Here is a 12,178-nt window from a genome sequence, read left to right as displayed (position 1 = left end):
CCTATGGTGACAAAGGCACTATAATCAGATAAAGCTAGAAGGGAGCTTTCTGAGAAACGGCTTTGTGCTGTGTGAATTCATCTCTCAGAGTTACACCTTTCTTTTCATAAAGCGGTTTCCTAACACTGTTGTCATGGAATCTGCAATGGGATATTGTGAGCATTATCCCTTTGAGTACTATATTGAGTACTATAGTGAAAAAGGAATTAATCTCAGATAAAAACTGGAGAGAAGCCTTTGGAGAAACTGTTTGTGAGGTGTAAACTCATCTCACAGAGTGACACCACTCTTTTATTGAGCAGTTTGCTAACACTGTTTTCACGGAATCTGTAGTGGGGTATTCAGGAGGGCATTGAGGACTATGTTGAAAAAGGAAATATCCTCAGATACAAACTAGAAACAAGCTTTCTGAGAAATTGCTTTGTGATGTGTGAATTCATCTCACAGAGTTACACCACTCTTTCATGGAGCAGTTTGCTAGCACTGTTCTTGTGGAATATGTGAGGGGATATTTTGGATCGCTTTGAAGCCTATAGTGACAAAGGAAATATCCTCAGATAAAAACTAGAAAATAATTCCAGATCAAAAGTATGAAATGTCTTTCCATTAGTTTGTGTTATCTGTGATTTATTTCATCAAAGTTTTTTAGTTCTCCTTGTAGAGATCTTTTACCTCCTTGGTTAAATGTATTTCTACATATGTTAGTTTTGTGTGGCTATTTTAAATGGATTTGAGTTCTTGATTTGGTTCTCAGCTTGAAGAATACTGGTATATAGAAATGCTACTGATCTTTGTATGTTGATTTTGTGACACTGACTTTCCTGTATTCAAATCCCATAAGTAGAAAAGATTTCTAATACAACTCAGGAAAACATCATATCATGAAGTATCTTCCCTCCCTTCAGCAGAATCATGACATATCTTGGGAAGCAATTCCACATCATGAAATTGGACAGAATCTGGGAATATACAAACCCCAATACACATACCACTATACTTCCAATGCAGTTATTTAGGCCTGCATTATAGTCAAGTCACAGGAATATTTTTCTTTAACATTAGTAGCACCATATTAGAATTCATTGCATTGAAAGGAGCATCAGAGTAACTTAACCCATGGCACTGCTCTGGATATGGCACTCCCTGAATCTGACAAATCCAATCACTCAATATAGTCCATCCATGGCCCAGAGCCTACCACAGAATACATCCTGTAGCAACAAAGTTTCTAATCAAGTCCTAGTCTCATTTGCACACACCCAAGCACCTCACAGGTCTATTATGTTGCAGATAGAATCGCACAGGGCCAGTTACAACCCAGACTCAACCACAAGGCACACCAGACAGACTCAACTGTGACAGTAAACTAGCCTGCTGCCAACTTAAATATATTACTGTCCGTCAATATACCAGGGAAACTATTACAGCATTAATGCAAACTAGACACTCCCCAGTCTGAGGCAAATATCTGACCTCAGTATCTTTTAAAAAGATAGAGACAATTACATTGCCACTATCTAGGAGGTACTATGAAGCGATTGTCCATTTATATAACGCAAAATGGAGAAGACAGAAAAGAAGATCATAAATCATAAAAGGCTCTGCAAAGTATCTGAGAGCATCCAGTGTTTTCTATTCAGGAAAGGAAACAAAACATAACATAGTGAGTGAAGGGCCTTTGAAGTTCTAAGAGGGAGCCTTGTTTTTCTGGAATTATGCAATAGTTACCTTATGTGTCTAAATTTTAAAATTTTATTGATTATCTCAAATCCAAACACCAGCTAACCAATCCTCCAACTTTACTGAGTCTCCTCTCACATAGAATATTCTTAATTTCTCAGATGTACTTTGCAAGAATGTATCATTCCTCTTATCATTTCCTCCTCAATCTCAGTCCAGTGATATTTTACACCTACACACACACACACACACACACACACACACTTCATCTTGGATACTCTTTACATTCTGATTAACAAGTACAATTAGCAATAAGTATATGCTAATTTAATGCCATATGGAAGTTTTTTCTTAGAGATTGAAGGGATGAAAAACATGGGAAGTGCAGGATTGCTATATTTTGGAAACTTTCTGCATGGTTTTCTGTGTAAGTGGGGCAAATATTTGAAAGTGAGAGTGTCTTTTTAACTATATTTCATATTCCCCCTTTAGGTCTCTTATGCTGTATTATGGAGTTAAAGAATGGATTTTCTGTTTCTCCAAGAAATAGACACCATGCTGTGAAAGAAGTTATGGTTTCTCACTGGAAGCAAGAAAACTCATGCAAGAAATGTGCCTGTAGGGAATTGCCACCAATATGCTTCGTATAAACAACACAAGGTTTCACCCATCCACCTTCCTCCTTAGTGGGGGTCCCAGGGCTGGAAGGATGTGCATGTATAGATTGGCTTCCCCTCCTTTGCAGTGTATCTAATAGCCCTTCTAGGGAACATCACTATCTTGTTTGTGATACAGACTGAACAGAGCTTCCACCAACCCATGTTTTACTTCCTAGCCATGTTGGCCTGCACTGAACTGGGCTTGTTTCCAGCAACTATTCTCAAGATGCTGGGAATTTTCTGGTTTAATCTTGGAGAGATTGTGTTTGGTGCCTACATCACACAGATGTATACCATTCATATATGCACTGCCCTGGAGTCTGTAGTACTGACATCATGGCCATAGATGGCTATATTGCCATCTGCAATCCCCTGAGATATAGCATGATCCTTACCAACAAGGTAATAGCCATTCTGATCATAGTCATCATTGTCAGGACTTTGGTGTTTGTGACTCCATTCGTATTTCTCATCCTGAGATTGCCTTTCTGTGGTGTCCGGATTATCCCTCATACCTATTGTGAACACATGGGCTTGGCAAAGTTAGCTTGTGCTGGTATTAGAGTTAATGTTATATATGAATTGATTGCCTTCTCAGTGGGATACATCGACCTTTCTGTGATTGGATTTTCCTGTGTCCAAATCCTCTGAGCTGTCTTCCATCTCCCATCCTGGCATGTCCGCCTTAAGGCACTCAGCACATGTAGCTCTCACGTCTGTGTTATGTTGGCTTTCTACCTGCCAGTCCTCTTTTCCTTCATGATACACTGCTTTGGCCACAACATCCCTCGTTACATCCACATTCTTCTGGCCAATATATATGTGGTTTTTCCTCCCGTTCTTAACCCTGTTATCTATGGGGTCAAGACAAAACATATACGAGAGCAGGTGCTTAGGTTACTTAATCCTAAAAGCTTTCGGCATTTTGCCCCCAAGTGGATCTTCCACAACAATTCAGTTAGATGATAATGAGGTCATAACAAAATAAACACTGGAAACTTTTTTTTTTTTACTACTTCTCTTGCATCCCCACATGAGCCAATAGCATTATATCCCCTACAATGTCACGTGATTTCAGTACGGTCCTTTGGAAGGTATAGCTCAAAGATTCCAAAACAATCTCTGTTTCATCCATTAAAAGTACAAAAAATACTCACATTTAAACCCCACGATACTACAAAATGCCTAAAGAGAGACAAAGGTTTTGTAAAAGTTATTGCCCAGTAATTTTAGATTCTCTGTATTTACATTTCCAAAGCTGAAGTTCATAATGATTAAAATGATGTGGTATTTCATCAGAACCAAGCAGGATACAGTGGCAAGAGAAATTAACCAGGAGTCATAAGATCTAGATTTAAATACGGATTATGGCCTTACCTAAAATTTTGACGTGAGAATTTCACTTAGACTCTTTGAATTCACAGTACCAAATTCATACTAATTTATAACATTTTATGAGCAGGGATGCTGAAGCTTAAAGGGAATGTTGTGAAAACCTGTGAAGCTTGTAAAGCATTAAAAGATTTGGAAACAAATAAAGTGAGTGCTTATTAAACATAATTATAGTGTAACTGTTATTTCTAATGTATGTAGATTTCATTTACTAATCCAGTTCTAGTATACAATCCCTGGTTTGAGGTCAGCTCTCCAGATCCAGATTATCCCAATGCATGGGGCTCTTCATGTACCTCTCAGTTTTTACCTTCTCAGGAGACTATAAAGCCTGAAGAGTTAATAGGGATCTATCCTGGGCTTAAGGACTCAGGGAAATCCCATCCTCCACAATCTTTGCAGAGTGGGTTTTAGGGCAGACTGTAATAGTGTGGCTGTGGAAATAATATGAAGGCATTCTTAATAAGATATAGAAGATAAATAGGACAATTTATTTCTTTGGGTATTCTAGGAGCTGCAAAAATGTGAAGCTGGCTTCTAATTGGAAATGGAGCCCTGATTGAAACTCAAGGTAGAGTGAGTAGGAATGTACAGAGAATAGTGCAAAAGTAATAACAATAAATGACAGTATAAATTGACAAGTGGAAGTAAACTGAAGTGATACGTCATATAAATATATAAAGAAAAAGAAACCAAGTAATCATTTTCTAAGTAGATACTTTGAAATTGACAAAGAATTAAAGAAAAACTAAACAGATCATTTAACAAGGAATAAAGATAGAAAAAATTCATTGTGGATTATCTTCTAAGTAAAATACCACTTTTCAATTATAGTTTATTTAATGTGTTATTATTTAATATTTTAATGATGAAAATCTCATTTTAGAGTCTGAATACTTACATTCGTATATTTAAAGGCTCTAATATGTTCAATTTTGTTCACTCTACCCAAAATATGTTTAACCACCAGACCACTTAATTTTGGTGTCATACGTTAAGAATTTTTACTATTTAAGAGTTTTCCTGTATCATTTCTGAGACTTTGCTAAATGTCACTTGCTCCAGAAAGTGAGTAATCTGAATGGAAATGGGTAATAGAAAACCATAATTTCTAAGGAGCATAGAAACTAATACAAATGAGAAAACTCTATTCATAACCAAGTGTATGTTACAGGGACTGTAACATGGGAGCCAGGAGCATATTTGAAATTGGCACGGTGTGCACATAGAATTACCAAGAAGGAAAGTTGTCTAGAGAGTTTATCAAGCTCTTGAGTTTTTTTAAACTCATTTTGTACACAGCCATCAATACTGTGAGTCTTGGAGCAGGTCGGCTGGGCTATACCAAATGTTATGGAAAGCATTGAATATTGGTTGTCTTGGCTGAGTCCACGTCTGTGAAACATTGGCATGTTTCAAACCAATCTAAAAGGATTCAACTTTGCTTATTATTTCAAAATTCCAAGGCTGCTGAAAGGTAGGTCTTTACATACAGTCACTCTATTTGTCAGCTGAATATTTTCATCAGGGGCCACTGATGAAAATGTTGACCTCCACTAACCTAAGCCTGTCCATTGTTACTATCTCCATGATGCTTAGTGTCTTCCAGTTCAACTTCAGAGAAATAGTTTTTGATGCCTTCCTTGTTTATATACAGATGATTATGATTTATCTATGCACTAGCCTGGAATTTGGGGTACTAACTATCCTGGCCATAGACCACTATGTTGTATTTTGCAGTCCACTGAGATATACCATGATTCTCATGAACAAGGTGGTAGCCATCCTATGAAGTCATGATAATGAGATCTTTCATATTCATCATCCCTTTTGAGTTTCTCATCTTGCTGTTGTCATTCTGTGCTGCCCATATCATCCCCCACATGAACTGTGAGCACATGAGCATTGCCCATCTTTCCCATGCCAGTATCAGAGCCAATAATTTGTTTGGGATGGTTGCCTTTTTGTGGGATTTATTGACCTTATTGTAATTGGTTCCTCCTATGTAAAGAAACTACACAGTGTTTTACTTACCACCATGGATTGGCCAGTTCGAGGCTCTCAGTACCTGTGGTTCCCATGTCCGTCATGCTCATCTTCTACATCCCAGTATTTTTTCTGATGCACTGCTTGCTGAAAACATCCCTGGTTATATTTGTATATTTCTGGTCAATCTATATATGGTTGTTCTACCTGTATTCAACCCTGTTATCTATGGGATCAGAAAAAACAGGTCCCAGACTAGGTTATAGACCTAAAGACATTTGATGATCAGCCACTTCTAGTCATGATGATATATGTATTGGGACATATATGTTTGTGACTATATATGTGTGTATGATTCCAGACTAGGTTGTACACCCAAAGATATTTGATGATCAGCCATTTCTAGTCATGATATATGTATTGGGATATATATGTAAATGTATATACACATATATGTGTGTGATTTTACATGTGTGTATGTATATATTTGTGTTTGTATTTTTTTCTCTTTTTATTTCAATAGGTTTTGGGAGAACAGGTGGTGTTTGGTTATGTGAATAAGTTCTTTAGTGGTGATTTTTGAGATTTTGCTGCACTCATTACCTGAGGAGTGTACACTGTACCCAATGTGTAGTCTTTTATCCCTTGCCCTCTTCCCACCCTTTCACCTGAGTCCCCAAAGTCCATTGTATCACTCTTATGCCTTTGTGTCCTCATAGCTTAGCTCCCACATATGAGTGAAAACATGCAAAGTTTGATTTTCCATTCCTGAGTTTCTTCATTTAGAATAATAGTCTGCAATTCCATCCAGGTTGCTGCAAATACCATTATTTCTTTCCTTTTTATGGCTGAGTAGTATTCCATGGTATATGCATATAATGCATTTTCTTCATCCACTCGATTGATGGGCATTTGGGCTGGTTCCATATTTTTTGCAATTGTAAATTGTGCTGCTATAAATATGAGTGTGCAAGTATCCTTTTTTGTATATTGATTTCTTTTTCTCTGAGTAGATACACAGAAGTGGGACTGCTGGATCAAACGGTACATCTACTTTTAGTTCTTTAAAGAATCTCCACGCAGTTTTCCATAATGGTTTCATTAGTTTACATTCCCACCAACAGTGTACAAGTGTTCTCTTTTTACTGCAACCACACCAACATCTATAATTTTTTTTGATTTTTTTGATTATGGCCATTCTTGAAAGAGTAAGATGGTATCGCGTTCTTGTTTTGATTTGCATTTATCTGGTAATTAGTGATGTTGAGCATTTTTTCATATGCTTGTTGGCCACTTGTACATCTTCTTTTGAGAATTATCTATTCATGTCCTTATCCCATTTGCTGATGGGATTGTTTTATTTCTTGCTGATTTGTTTGAGTTCTTTGTAGATCTGTATATCAGTCCTTTGTCGAGTGTATAGATTGTGAAGAATTTTTCCCAGTCTGGGGTTGGTCTGTTTGCTCTGCTGATTGTTTCTTCTGTTACACAGAAGAATTTTAGTTTAATTAAGTCCCACCTATTTATCTTTGTTTTTGTTGCATTTGCTTTTGGGTTCTTGGTCATGAAGTCTTTGCCTAAGCTAATGTCTAAAAGGGTTTTTCCAATGTTATTGTCTACAATCTTTATGGTTTCAGATCTTAGATTTAAGTCTTCGATCCATTTGGGGTTGATTTTTGTATCAGGTGAGAGATGAGGATCCAGTTTCATTTTTCTACATATGACTTGCCAGTTATCCTAGAACCATTTGTTGAATAGGGTGTCCTTCCCCACTTTATGTTTTTGCTTGCTTTTTGAAGATGAGTTGGCTGTAAGTATTTGGGTTTATTTCTGAGTTCTCTATTCTGTTCCATTGGTCTATATGCCTGTTTTTATACCAATACCATGCTCCTTTGCTAACTGTGGTTGTATAGTATAGTTTGAAGTCGGGTAATGTGATACCTTCAGATTTGTTATTTTTTGCTTAGTCTTGCTTTGGGTATGTGGGCTCTTTTTTGATTCTATATGAATTTTAGGATTGTTTTTTCTAGTTTTGTGAAGAATGATGGTGGTATTTTGATGGGAATTGCATTGAATTTGTAGACTGTTTCTGGCAGTATGGTCATTCTCACAATTTGATTCTACCCATCCTGAGCATGGGATGTGTTTCCATTTGTTTGTGTTGTCTATGAGTTCTTTCAACAGTATTTTGTAGTTTTCTTTGTAGAGGTGTTTCACCTCCTTGGCTAGGTATTTTCCTACATACTTTATATGTAATTTTTGAAGCTATTGTAAAAGAGATTGAGTTCTTGATTTGATTCTCAGCTTGGTTGTTTTTGGTGTATAGCATAGCTACTGATTTGTGTACATTAATTTTGTACCCAGAAACTGGTGAATTTGTTTACCAGTTCTAGGAGATTTTGGATGAGTCTTTAGGGTGTTGCAGGTGTACAATCATGTGATCAGCAAACAGTGACAGTTTGACTTCCTCTTTACCAATCTGGATGCCTGCGATTTCATTCTCTTGTCTGACTAGGACTTCCAGTACTATGTTGAATAGAAGTGATGAGAAAAGGCATCCTTGTCTTGTTCCATTTCTCAGAGGGGATGCTTTCAACTTTTCTCCATTCAGTATAACGTTGGCTGTGGGTTTGTCACAGACGGCTTTTACTACATTGAGGTATGTCCCTTGTATGCTGGTTTTGTTGAGAGTTTTAATCATAAAGTGAAGCTGGATTTTGTTGAACTTTTTTTTGCATATATTGAGATGATCATGTGATTTTTGTTTGTAATTCTGTTTACATGGTGTATCACATTTATTGACTTGCAGATGTTAAACCATCCCTGCATCCCTGGTATAAAACCCACTTGACCATGGTGGATTATCTTTTTGATATGCTGTTGGATTTGGCTGGCTAGTATTTTGTTGAGGATTTTTACATCCATGTTAATCAGGAATAGTTGTCAGTAATTTTCTCTTTTTGTTATGTCTTTCCATGGTTTTGATATTAGGCTGATATTAGCTTCATAGAATGATTAGGGGAGGATTCCCTCTTTTTCTATCCTGTGGAATGGTGTCAATAAGATTGGTACAAATTCTTCTTTCAATGTCTGAGATTTCAGCTGTGAATCTGCCTGGGCCTGGACTTTTTATTGTTGGCAATTTTAAATTACCATTTCAACCTCACTGCTTGTTATTGGTCTGATCACAGTTTCTGTATCTTTCAGGTTTAATCTAGGAGGGTTGTATATGTCCAAGAATTTATCCATCTACTCTAGATTTTCTAGTTTATCCACATAAAGGTGTTCATAGTAGCTTTGAGTAATCTTTTGTATTTCTGTCATATCAGCAGTGATATCTCCTGTTTTGTTTCTAATTGAGCTTATTTGGATCTTCTCTCTTCTTTTCTTGGTTAATCTCACCAATGATCCATCAATTTTATATATCTTTTCAAAGGAGCAGCTTACTGTTTTATGAATCTTTTATATTGTTTGTTAATTTGTTTCTGTTTTATTTAGTTATGCTCTGATCTTGGTTATTTCTTTTCTTCTGTTGATTTGGGGTTTGGTTTTTTCTTGTTTCTCTAGTGTCTTGAGGGGTGACCTTAGATTGTCTATTTGTGCTCTTTCAGACTTTTTGATGTAGACATTTAAGGCTATGAACTTTCCTTTAGCATTGTCTTTGCTGTATCCCGGGGAGTTTGATAAGTTGTGTCTCTGCTATCATTCAGTTCAGATAATTTTTTAATTTCCATCTTGATTTCATAGTTAACCCAGTGATCATTCAGAAGCAGGTTATTTAATTTCCATGCATCTGCATGGTTTTGAGGGTTCCTTTTGGTGTTGGTTTCCAATTTGACTTCAACAGGGACCAGGGTATGACAGAGTACTTGATATAGTTTTAATGTTCTTAAATTTACTGACTTGTTTTGTGGCCTATCATATGACCTATCTTGTAGAATGTTCCATGTGCTGATGAATAGAATGTATATTCTGCAGTTGTTGAGTAGAATATTCTATAAGTATGTGTTAAGTTCATTTGTTGTAGGGTATAGTTTAAGTCCACTGTTTTTTTGTTTACTTTCAGTCTTGATGACCTGTCTAGTGCTGACAGTGGAGGACTAAAATATCCCACTATTATTGGGTTGCCATCTATCTCATTTCTTAGGTCTGGTAGTAATTGTTTTATAAACTTGGAAGCTCCAGCGTTAGATGCATATATATAGGATTGTGAGGTTTTCCTGTTGGACTAATCCTTTTTTCATTAAATAGTGTCCTTCTGAGAGGGGCGGAGCAAGATGGCCGAATAGGAACAGCTCCAGTCTCCAACTCCCAGCGCGAGTGACACAGAAGACCGGTGATTTCTGCATTTTCAACTGAGGTACTGGAGTCATCTCTCTAGGGAGTGCCGGACAATCGGTGCTGGTCAGCTGCTGCAGCCTGACCAGCGTGAGCTGAAGCAGGGCGAGGCATCGCCTCACCTGGAAGCGCAAGGGGGAAGGAAATCCGTTTTCCTAGCCAGGGGAACTGAGACACACAACACCTGGAAAATCGGGTAACTCCCACCCCAATACTGCGCTTTAAGGAAACAGGCACACCAGGAGAATATATCCCACACCTGGCCGGGAGGGTCCCACGCCCACGGAGCCTCCCTCACTGCTAACACAGCCGTCTGCGGCGATCTATCCGCACGGTAGCAGCGAGGCTGGGGGAGGGGCGCCCGCCATTGCTGAGGCTTAAGTAGGTAAACAAAGCCGCTGGGAAGCTCAAACTGGGTGGAGCTCACAGCAGCTCAAGGAAACCTGCCTGTCTCTGTAGATTCCACCTCTGGGGACAGCCCACAGCTGAGGTCCAATAGGGAAAGCAGCGGGGGCTGGTGCAGAGGCAAACGACTCTGTCTGACAGCTTTGGGGAGAGCCATGGATCTCCCAACGCGGAGGTTGAGATCTGAGAACGGACAGACTGCCTGCTCAGGTGGGTCCATGACCCCTGAGTAGCCTAGCTGGGAGACATCCCCCACTAGGGGCAGTCTGACACCCCACACCTCACAGGGTGGAGTCATCCCTGAGAGGAAACTTCCAAAGGAAGAATCAGACAGGTACACTCGCTGTTCAGCAATATTCTATCTTCGGCAACCTCTGCTGCTGATACCCAGGCAAACAGGGTCTGGAGTGGACCTCAAGCAATCTCCAACAGACCAACAGACAGTCCTTCTGACTGTCAGATGGAAAACTATCAAACAGGAAGGACACCTACACCAAAACCCCATCAGTACGTCACCGTCATCAAAGACCAGAGACAGATAAAACCACAAAGATGGGGAAAAAGCAGGGCAGAAAAGCTGGAAATTCAAAAAATAAGAGCGCATCTCCCCTGCAAAGGAGCGCAGCCCATCGCCAGCAACGGATCAAAGCTGGTCAGAGAATGACTTTGACGAGATGAGAGAAGAAGGCTTCAGTCCATCAAACATCTCAGAGCTAAAGGAGGAATTACGTACCCAGCGCAAAGAAACTAAAAATCTTGAAAAAAGAGTGGAAGAATTGACAGCTAGACTAATTAATGCAGAGAAGATCATAAACGAAATGACAGAGATGAAAACCATGACACGAGAAATACGTGACAAATGCACAAGCTTCAGTAACCGACTCGATCAACTGGAAGAAAGAGTATCAACGATTGAGGATCAAATGAATGAAATGAAGCGAGAAGAGAAAACCAAAAGAAAAAAGAAGAAAAAGAAATGAACAAAGCCTGCAAGAAGTATGGGATTATGTAAAAAGACCAAATCTACGTCTGATTGGGGTGCCTGAAAGTGAAGGGGAAAATGGAACCAAGTTGGAAAACACTCTTCAGGATATCATCCAGGAGAACTTCCCCAACCTAGTAGGGCAGGCCAACATTCAAATTCAGGAAATACAGAGAACGTCACAAAGATACTCCTCCAGAAGAGCAACTCCAAGACACATAATTGCCAGATTCACAAAGTTGAAATGAAGGAAAAAATCTTAAGGGCAGCCAGAGAGAAAGGTCGGGTTACCCACAAAGGGAAGCCCATCAGACTAACAGCAGATCTCTCGGCAGAAACTCTACAAGCCAGAAGAGAGTGGGGGCCAATATTCAACGTTCTTAAAGAAAAGAATTTTCAACCCAGAATTTCATATCCAGCCAAACTAAGTTTCATCAGTGAAGGACAAATAAAATCCTTTACAGATAAGCAAATGCTTAGAGATTTTGTCACCACCAGGCCTGCCTTACAAGAGACCCTGAAGGAAGCCCTAAACATGGAAAGGAACAACCGGTACCAGCCATTGCAAAAACATGCCAAAATGTAAAGACCATCGAGGCTAGGAAGAAACTGCATCAACTAACGAGCAAAATAACCAGTTAATATCATAATGACAGGATCAAGTTCACACATAACAATATTAACCTTAAATGTAATGGACTAAATGCTCCAATTAAAAGACACAGACTGGCAAACT

The 12,178-nt window shown here is 38.7% G+C and overlaps 1 pseudogene; it reads left to right on the top strand.

Annotated features, from left to right (window-relative positions):
* Window positions 1-2,311: 2,311 nt before the first annotated feature.
* Window positions 2,312-3,305, top strand: LOC117081049 (annotated as a pseudogene).
* Window positions 3,306-12,178: the final 8,873 nt, after the last annotated feature.

Source organism: Trachypithecus francoisi, unplaced genomic scaffold, assembly GCF_009764315.1.
Source record: "Trachypithecus francoisi isolate TF-2019V2 unplaced genomic scaffold, Tfra_2.0 Lachesis_group8, whole genome shotgun sequence".
Classification (NCBI taxonomy): domain Eukaryota; kingdom Metazoa; phylum Chordata; class Mammalia; order Primates; family Cercopithecidae; genus Trachypithecus; species Trachypithecus francoisi.
This window is presented reverse-complemented; position numbering and strand designations above follow the sequence as displayed.